The sequence below is a fragment of the Coregonus clupeaformis genome, chromosome 12 (genome assembly GCF_020615455.1).
Source record: "Coregonus clupeaformis isolate EN_2021a chromosome 12, ASM2061545v1, whole genome shotgun sequence".
NCBI classification, from domain to species: Eukaryota; Metazoa; Chordata; class Actinopteri; order Salmoniformes; family Salmonidae; genus Coregonus; species Coregonus clupeaformis.
In genome coordinates, this window is record NC_059203.1 from 16,779,058 (window position 1) to 16,790,372 (window position 11,315).

Genomic DNA, 11,315 nt, shown 5'->3' on the forward strand with positions numbered 1-11,315 from the left:
GATCTCTCTGTACGTTGCGCTGTCCATATTTGCCTCGATCCTGACTCGTCTCCCAGTCATTGCCGCTAAAAAACATTCCCACAGCATGATGCTGCCGCCACCACCATGCTTCACCGTAGGGATGTTGCCAGGTTTCCTCCAGACGTGACGCTTGGCATTCAGGCCAAAGAGTTCAATCTTGGTTTCATCAGACCAGAGAATCTTGTTTCTCATGGTCTGAGAGTCTTTAGGTGCCTTTTGGCAAACTCCAGGTGGGCTGTCTTGTGCCTTTTACTGAGGAGTGATTTCCATCTGGCCACTCTACCATAAAGGCCTGATTGGTGGATTGCTGCAGAGATGGTTGTCCTTCTGGAAGGTTCTCCCATTTCCACAGAGGAACTATGGAATTCTGTTAGTGACCATCGGGTTCTTGGTCACCTCCCTGACCAAGGCCCTTCTCCCCCGATGGCTCAGTTTGGCTGGGCGGCCAGCTCTAGGAAGAGTCTTGGTGGTTCCAAACGACACAATTCTGTCTCGGAGCTCTACGGACAATTCCTTCGACCTCATGGATTGGTTTTTGCTCTAACATTCACTGTCAAGTGAGGGACCTTATATAGACAGGTGTGTGCCTTTCTAAATCATGTCCAATCAATTGAATTGACCACAGGTGGACTCCAATCAAGTTGTAGAAACATCTCAAGGATGATCAATGGAAACAGGATGCACCTGAGCTCAATTTCGAGTCTCATAGCAAAGGGTCTGAATACTTATGTAAATATGGTATTTCTGTTTTTAATTTTTATGAATTTGTAAACATTTATAAAAACCTGTTCACTTTTATTATGGGGTATTGTGTGTGGATTGATGAGAAAATAATGTAATCCATGTTAGAATAAGGCTGTAATGTAACAAAATGTGGAAAACGTCAATGGGTCTGAATACTTTCCAAATGCACTGTAAACCGTGCCTTCAGAAAGTATTCACCCCTTGACTTTTTCCACATTTTGTTACGTTACAGCTTGAATTTTGTCACTGATCTACACACAATAACCCATAATTTCAAAGTGGAATTATGTACTTAGAATTGTTTACAAATTAATTTAAATGTAAAGCTGAAAAATGTCTTGAGTCAAAAGTATTCAACCCTTTTGTTATGGCAAGCCTAAATAAGTTCAGGAGTAAAAATGTGCTTAACAAGTCCCATAATAAGTTCCATAGACTATGTGTGCAATAATAGCGTTGAACACTAAATGGCTACCTCTTCTCTGTACCCCACACATACAATTGTCTGTAAGGTCCCTCAGTCAAGCAGTGAATTTCAAGCACAGATTCAACCACAAAGGCCAGGGAGGTTTTCCAATGCCTCTCAAAGAAGGGCACCGATTGGTAGATTTTGAATATCTGTTTGAGCATGGTACAGTTATTACAAAGATACAGGCGTCCTTCCTAACTCAGTTGCCAGAGAGGAAGGAAACCGCTCAGGGATTTCACCATGAGGCCAATGGTGACTTTAAACAGTTACAGAGATAAATGGCTGTGATAGGAGAACACTGAGAATGGATCAAGAACATTGTGGTCCTCTGTAGCTCAGCTGGTAGAGCACGGCGCTTGTAACGCCAAGGTAGTGGGTTCGATCCCCGGGACCACCCATACACAAAAATGTATGCACGCATGACTAAATCGCTTTGGATAAAAGCGTCTGCTAAATGGCATATTATTATTATTGTAGTTACTCCACAATACTAACCTAATTGACAGAGTGAAAAGAAGGAAGCCTGTACAGAATACAAATATTCCAAAACATGCATCCTGTTCGCAAGGATCTAAAGTAACACTGCTAGAAATGTGGCAAATAAATGAACTTTTTGTCCTGAATACAAAGCGTTATGTTTGGGGCAACTCCAACACATCACTGAGTACCACTTCATATTTTCAGGAATGGTGGAGGCTGCATCATGTTATGGGTATGCTTGTCATCGGCAAGGAGTATGTTTTTGTTTGGGAATAGAGCTAAGCACAGGCAATTCCAATACAACACATTACTGAGTATTACTGAGTACAACTCTCCATATTTTCAAGCATAGTGGTGGCTGCATCATGTTATTGGTATGCTTGTAATCGTTAAGGACTGGGGAGTTTTTCAGGATAAAAAAATGAACGGAATGGAGCTAAGCACAGGCAAAATCCTATGGAAAACTTGGTTCAGTCTGCTTTCCAACAGACACTGGGAGATTAATTCAACCTTTCAGCAGGACAATAACCTAAAACACAAGGCCAAATCTACACTGGAGTTGCTTACCAAGAAGACAGTGAATGTTCCTGAGTGGCCTAGTTACAGTTTTTACTTAACTTGACAAAACTTGAAAATGGCTGTCCTACCAATGGTCAACAATCAACTTGACAGCTTGAATAATTTTTAAAAGAATGTGCAAATATTGTACAATCCAGGTGTTCACATTGGCAGTTTTAAGTGACTCAAATCCTATTTATTTGCATATCTGATTTGAATCTGTTATTTTTCCTGCAGTCTGAACAGCCAAAAAGCACATGGAATCTGATTCCTGGCAATGTGACTTGTCTGAACGGTCAAATATGTTTTTGTCCCCCCTCACGCGGTTTTTAGGCTGTTATTCTGCATATCTTGTTGCTTACTAGCTACTCTGTTGACAGTTTGACAAGAACATGTGGTAGATAACTAGCATGTTAATTGTTTACAAACAAATTGGTGAATGTGCTAGAAAGCTAAACAGCTACTTGGCTAGGACCCGTTTTGAAAGTTGTATCATCTTATCCTTTGAGGCTTTAAAAGTGTTCTTACACTATGATTTTGAACATTCAAAGCAACTGGGAAACGTCCATGGCAGGCATTGTTGTCACCTCAGCTTGCTACATAACTTCTGAGTGACAGGAAGCACCCCCCCAAGACACAGACGCAAGCGCTTGGAGTTTGCCAAAAAATAATTAATTAATTAAATTATAATGACTGGAAGAAGGTGCTCTGGTCAGATGAGACCGAAATTGAACGCTTTGGTCAGATCCAGCATCGGCATGTTTGGCGTCGAAACAGAGATGCATACAAGGAGAGGCACCTCATACCCACGGTGAAATATGGTGGTGGGTCAGTGATGTTTTGGGGCTGTTTTAATTCCAGAGGTCCAGGGACACTGGTTAAGTATCAGGCAATTTATTAAAATATCTCAATCATCAACAAGTGAAATACCTCCTGTCTATATGTGGATGACCTCCTGTCTATATGTGGATGACCTCCTGTCTATATGTTGATGACCTCCTGTCTATATGTGGATGACCTCCTGACCTCCTGTCTATATGTGGATGACCTCCTGTCTATATGTGGATGACCTCCTGTCTATATGTTGATGACCTCCTGTCTATATGTTGATGACCTCCTGTCTATATGTTGATGACCTCCTGTCTATATGTTGATGACCTCCTGTCTATATGTGGATGACCTCCTGTCTATATGTGGATGACCTCCTGTCTATATGTTGATGACCTCCTGTCTATATGTGGATGACCTCCTGTCTATATGTGGATGACCTCCTGTCTATATGTTGATGACCTCTTGTCTATATGTGGATGACCTCCTGTCTATATGTGGATGACCTCCTGTCTATATGTGGATGACCTCCTGTCTATATGTCGATGACCTCCTGTCTATATGTTGATGACCTCCTGTCTATATGTGGATGACCTCCTGTCTATATGTGGATGACCTCCTGTCTATATGTGGATGACCTCCTGTCTATATGTGGATGACCTCCTGTCTATATGTGGATGACCTCCTGTCTATATGTGGATGACCTCCTGTCTATTATTATATGTGGATGACCTCCTGTCTATATGTGGATGACCTCCTGTCTATATGTGGATGACCTCCTGTCTATATGTGGATGACCTCCTGTCTATATGTGGATGACCTCCTGTCTATTATTATATGTGGATGACCTCCTGTCTATATGTGGATGACCTCCTGTCTATATGTGGATGACCTCCTGTCTATATGTGGATGACCTCCTGTCTATATGTTGATGACCTCCTGTCTATATGTTGAATACCTCCTGTCTATATGTTGATGACCTCCTGTCTATATGTTGACGACCTCCTGTCTATATGTTGACGACCTCCTGTCTATATGTTGATGACCTCCTGTCTATATGTTGAATACCTCCTGTCTATATGTGGATGACCTCCTGTCTATATGTTGATGACCTCCTGTCTCTATGTGGATGACCTGTCTATATGTGGATGACCTCCTGTCTATATGTTGATGACCTCCTGTCTATATGTTGATGACCTCCTGTCTATATGTGGATGACCTCCTGTCTATATGTGGATGACCTCCTGTCTATATGTTGATGACCTCCTGTCTATATGTGGATGACCTCCTGTCTATATGTTGGTGACCTCCTGTCTATATGTTGATGACCTCCTGTCTATATGTTGATGACCTCCTGTCTGTGTGGATGACCTCCTGTCTATATGTGGATGACCTCCTGTCTATATGTTGGTGACCTCCTGTCTATATGTGGATGACCTCCTGTCTATATGTTGATGACCTCCTGTCTATATGTGGATGACCTCCTGTCTATATGTTGGTGACCTCCTGTCTATATGTGGATGACCTCCTGTCTATATGTGGATGACCTCCTGTCTATATGTTGATGACCTCCTGTCTATATGTGGATGACCTCCTGTCTATATGTTGGTGACCTCCTGTCTATATGTTGATGACCTCCTGTCTATATGTTGATGACCTCCTGTCTGTGTGGATGACAACCTGTCTATATGTGGATGACCTCCTGTCTATATGTTGGTGACCTCCTGTATATATGTGGATGACCTCCTGTCTATATGTTGATGACCTCCTGTCTATATGTGGATGACCTCCTGTCTATATGTTGGTGACCTCCTGTCTATATGTGGATGACCTCCTGTCTATATGTGGATGACCTCCTGTCTATATGTTGATGACCTCCTGTCTATATGTGGATGACCTCCTGTCTATATGTGGATGACCTCCTGTCTATATGTTGATGACCTCCTGTCTATATGTTGATGACCTCCTGTCTATATGTTGATGACCTCCTGTCTATATGTGGATGACCTCCTGTCTATATGTGGATGACCTCCTGTCTATATGTTGATGACCTCCTGTCTATATGTGGATGACCTCCTGTCTATATGTGGATGACCTCCTGTCTATATGTGGATGACCTCCTGTCTATATGTGGATGACCTCCTGTCTATATGTGGATGACCTCCTGTCTATATGTTGATGACCTCCTGTCTATATGTGGATGACCTCCTGTCTATATGTGGATGACCTCCTGTCTATATGTGGATGACCTCCTGTCTATATGTTGATGACCTCCTGTCTTTATGTGGATGACCTCCTGTCTATATGTGGATGACCTCCTGTCTATATGTGGATGACCTCCTGTCTATATGTGGATGACCTCCTGTCTATATGTGGATGACCTCCTGTCTTTATGTGGATGACCTCCTGTCTATATGTGGATGACCTGTCTATATGTGGATGACCTCCTGTCTATATGTGGATGACCTCCTGTCTATATGTGGATGACCTCCTGTCTATATGTTGATGACCTCCTGTCTATATGTGGATGACCTCCTGTCTATATGTTGGTGACCTCCTGTCTTTATGTGGATGACCTCCTGTCTATATGTGGATGACCTCCTGTCTATATGTGGATGACCTCCTGTCTATATGTGGATGACCTCCTGTCTATATGTGGATGACCTCCTGTCTATATGTTGATGACCTCCTGTCTATATGTGGATGACCTCCTGTCTATATGTGGATGACCTCCTGTCTATATGTTGATGACCTCCTGTCTATATGTTGATGACCTCCTGTCTATATGTTGATGACCTCCTGTCTATATGTGGATGACCTCCTGTCTATATGTGGATGACCTCCTGTCTATATGTTGATGACCTCCTGTCTATATGTGGATGACCTCCTGTCTATATGTGGATGACCTCCTGTCTATATGTGGATTACCTCCTGACCTCCTGTCTATATGTTGATGACCTCCTGTCTATATGTGGATGACCTCCTGTCTATATGTGGATGACCTCCTGTCTATATGTTGATGATCTCCTGTCTATATGTGGATGACCTCCTGTCTATATGTGGATGACCTCCTGTCTATATGTGGATGACCTCCTGTCTAAATGTCGATGACCTCCTGTCTATATGTGGATGACCTCCTGTCTATATGTTGATGATCTCCTGTCTATGTTGAATACCTCCTGTCTATATGTGGATGACCTCCTGTCTATATGTTGATGACCTCCTGTCTATATGTTGATGACCTCCTGTCTATATGTGGATGTCCTCCTGTCTATATGTGGATGACCTCCTGTCTATATGTTGATGACCTCCTGTCTGTATGTGGATGACCTCCTGTCTATATGTTGATGACCTCCTGTCTATATGTGGATGACCTCCTGTCTATATGTGGATTACCTCCTGACCTCCTGTCTATATGTTGATGACTTCCTGTCTATATGCGGATGACCTCCTGTCTATATGTGGATGACCTCCTGTCTATATGTGGATGACCTCCTGTCTATATGTGGATGACCTCCTGTCTATATGTGGATGACCTCCTGTCTATATGCGGATGACCTCCTGTCTATATGTTGATGACCTCCTGTCTATATGCGGATGACCTCCTGTCTATATGTGGATGACCTCCTGTCTATATGTGGATTACCTCCTGTCTAAATGTCGATGACCTCCTGTCTATATGTGGATGACCTCCTGTCTATATGTGGATGACCTCCTGTCTACATTCCCCAAGAGAGGATGGCTTTCACTTCAGCAGTAATAAATTCATGAACTTCTTTGAGGAAAAGATCATGACCATTAGAAAGCAAATTACGGACTCCTCTTTGAATCTGCGTATTCCTCCAGGGCTTAGCTGTCCTGGATCTGCACAGCTCTGCGAGGGCCTGGGATCGGGAGAGACACTTAAGTGTTTTAGTACTATATCTCTTGACACAATGATGAAAATAATCATGGCCTCTAAAACTTCAAGCTGCATACTGGATCCTATTCCTACTAAACTGCTGAAGGAGCTGCTTCCTGTGCTTGGCCCTCCTATGTTGAACATAATAAACAGCTCTCTATCCACCGGATGTGTACCAAACTCACTAAAAGTGGCAGTGATAAAGCCTCTCTTGAAAAAGCCAAACCTTGACCCGGAAAATATAAAAAACTATCGGCCTATATCGAATCTTCCATTCCTCTCAAAAATTTTAGAAAAAGCTGTTGCGCAGCAACTCACTGCCTTTCTGAAGACAAACAATGTATACGAAATGCTTCAGTCTGGTTTTAGACCCCATCATAGCACTGAGACTGCACTTGTGAAGGTGGTAAATGACCTTTTAATGGCGTCAGACCGAGGCTCTGCATCTGTCCTCGTGCTACTAGACCTTAGTGCTGCCTTTGACACTATCGATCACCACATTCTTTTGGAGAGACTGGAAACCCAAATTGGTCTACACGGACAAGTTCTGGCCTGGTTTAGATCTTACCTGTCGGAAAGATATCAGTTTGTCTCTGTGAATGGTCTGTCCTCCGACAAATCAACTGTACATTTCGGTGTTCCTCAAGGTTCCGTTTTAGGACCACTATTGTTTTCACTATATATTTTACCTCTTGGGGATGTTATTCGAAAACATAATGTTAACTTTCACTGCTATGCGGATGACACACAGCTGTACATTTCAATGAAACATGGTGAAGCCCCAAAATTGCCCTCGCTAGAAGCCTGTGTTTCAGACATAAGGAAGTGGATGGCTGAAAACTTTCTACTTTTAAACTCGGACAAAACAGAGATGCTTGTTCTAGGTCCCAAGAAACAAAGAGATCTTCTGTTAAATCTGACAATTCATCTTGATGGTTGTAAAGTCGTCTCAAATAAAACTGTGAAGGACCTCGGCGTTACTCTTGACCCTGATCTCTCTTTTGACGAACATATCAAGACTGTTTCAAGGACAGCTTTTTTCCATCTACGTAACATTGCAAAAATCAGAAATTTTCTGTCCAAAAATGATGCAGAAAAATTAATCCATGCATTTGTTACTTCTAGGTTAGACTACTGCAATGCTCTACTTTCCGGCTACCCGGATAAAGCACTAAATAAACTTCAGTTAGTGCTAAATACGGCTGCTAGAATCCTGACTAGAACCAATAAATTTGATCATATTACTCCAGTGCTAGCTTCCCTACACTGGCTTCCTGTTAAGGCAAGGGCTGATTTCAAGGTTTTACTGTTAACCTATAAAGCGTTACATGGGCTTGCTCCTACCTATCTTTCCGAGTTGGTCCTGCCGTACATACCAATACGTACGCTACGGTCACAAGACGCAGGCCTCCTAATTGTCCCTAGAATTTCTAAGCAAACAGCGGGAGGCAGGGCTTTCTCCTATAGATCTCCATTTTTATGGAACAGTTTGCCTACCCATGTGAGAGACGCAGACTCGGTCTCAACCTTTAAGTCTTTACTGAAGACTTATCTCTTCAGTAGGTCATATGATTGAGTGTAGTCTGGCCCAGGAGTGTGAAGGTGAACGGAAAGGCTCTGGAGCAACGAACAGCCCTTGCTGTCTCTGCCAGGCCGGTTCCCCTCTCTCCACTGGGGTTCTCTGCCTCTAACCCTGTTACAGGGGCTGAGTCACTGGCTTGCTGGTGCTCTTTCATGCCGTCCCTAGGAGGGGTGCGTCACTTGAGTGGGTTGAGTTACTGACGTGATCTTCCTGTCTGGGTTGGCGCCCCCCTTGGTTTGTGCTGTGGTGGAGACCTCTGTGGGCTATACTCGGCCTTGTCTCAGGATTGTAAGTTGGTGGTTGAGGATATCCCTCTGGTGGTGCGGGGGCTGTGCTTTTGGCAGAGTGGGTGGGGTTATATCCTTCCTGTTTGGCCCTGTCCGGGGTTTCTTCGGATGGGGCCACAGTGTCTCCGGACCGCTCCTGTCTCAGCCTCCAGTATTTATGCTGCAGTAGTTTATGTGTCGGGGGGCTGGGGTTAGTTGGTTATACCTGGAGTACTTCTCCTGTCTTATCCAGTGTCCTGTGTGAATTTAAGTATGCTCTCTCTAATTCTCTCGTTCTCTCTTTCTCTCTGAGAACCTGAGCCCTAGGACCATACGTCAGGACTACCGGGCATGCTGACACCTTGCTGTCCCCAGTCCGCCTGGCCTTGCTGCTATTCCAGTTTCAACTGTTCTGCCTGCGGTTACGAAACCCCCTACCTGTCCCAGACCTGCTGTTTTCAACTCTTAATGATCGGCTATGAAAAGCCAACTGAGAGACCTGAGCCCTAGGACCATACGTCGGGACTACCGGCCGTGGTGACTCCTTGCTGTCCCCAGTCCGCCTGGCCTTGCTGCTATTCCAGTTTCAACTGTTCTGCCTGCGGTTATGGAACCCCTACCTGTCCCAGAGCTGCTGTTTTCAACTCTTAATGATCGGCTATGAAAAGCCAACTGAGATTTATTCCTGATTATTATTTGACCATGCTTGTCACTTATGAACATTTTTGAACATCTTGGCATGGTTCTGTTATAATCTCCACCCGGCACAGCCAGAAGAGGACTGGCCACCCCTCATAGCCTGGTTCCTCTCTAGGTTTCTTCCTAGGTTTTGGCCTTTCTAGGGAGTTTTTCCTAGCCACCGTGCTTCTACACCTGCATTACTAGCTGTTTGGGGTTTTAGGCTGGGTTTCTGTAAAGCACTTCGAGATATTAGCTGATGTAAGAAGGGCTATATAAAATAAAATTGATTGATTGATTGATATATGTGGATGACCTCCTGTCTAAATGTGGATGACCTCCTGTCTATATGTGGATGACCTCCTGTCTATATGTTGATGACCTCCTGTCTATATGTTGAATACCTCCTGTCTATATGTGGATGACCTCCTGTCTATATGTTGATGACCTCCTGTCTATATGTTGATGACCTCCTGTCTATATGTGGATGACCTCCTGTCTATATGTGGATGACCTCCTGTCTATATGTTGATGACCTCCTGTCTGTATGTGGATGACCTCCTGTCTATATGTGGATGACCTCCTGACCTCCTGTCTATATGTTGATGACCTCCTGTCTATATGTGGATGACCTCCTGACCTCCTGTCTATATGTGGATGACCTCCTGTCTATATGTTGATGACCTCCTGTCTGTATGTGGATGACCTCCTGTCTATATGTTGATGACCTCCTGTCTATATGTGGATGACCTCCTGTCTATATGTGGATGACCACATATAGACCTCCTGTCTATATGTTGATGACCTCCTGTCTATATGTTGATGACCTCCTGTCTATATGTGGATGACCTCCTGTCTATATGTGGATGACCTCCTGTCTATATGTTGATGACCTCCTGTCTGTATGTGGATGACCTCCTGTCTATATGTGGATGACCTCCTGACCTCCTGTCTATATGTGGATGACCTCCTGACCTCCTGTCTATATGTTGATGACCTCCTGTCTATATGTGGATGACCTCCTGACCTCCTGTCTATATGTGGATGACCTCCTGTCTATAAGTTGATGACCTGTCTATATGTGGATGACCTCCTGTCTATATGTGGATGACCTCCTGTCTATATGTGGATGACCTCCTGTCTATATGTGGATGACCTCCTGTCTATATGTGGATGACCTCCTGTCTATATGTGGATGACCTCCTGTCTATATGTGGATGACCTCCTGTCTATATGTTGATGACCTCCTGTCTGTATGTGGATGACCTCCTGTCTATATGTTGAATACCTCCTGTCTATATGTGGATGACCTCCTGTCTATATGTGGATGACCTCCTGTCTATATGTGGATGACCTCCTGTCTATATGTGGATGACCTCCTGTCTATATGTGGATGACCTCCTGTCTATATGTGGATGACCTCCTGTCTATATGTGGATGACCTCCTGTCTATATGTTGATGACCTCCTGTCTATATGTGGATGACCTCCTGTCTATATGTGGATGACCTCCTGTCTATATGTGGATGACCTCCTGTCTATATGTGGATGACCTCCTGTCTATATGTTGATGACCTCCTGTCTATATGTTGAATACCTCCTGTCTATATGTTGATGACCTCCTGTCTATATGTGGATGACCTCCTGTCTATATGTTGATGACCTCCTGTCTATAAGTTGATGACCTCCTGTCTATATGTGGATGACCTCCTGTCTATATGTGGATGACCTCCTGTCTATATGTTGAATACCTCCTGTCTATATGTGGATGACCTCCTGTCTATATGTTGAA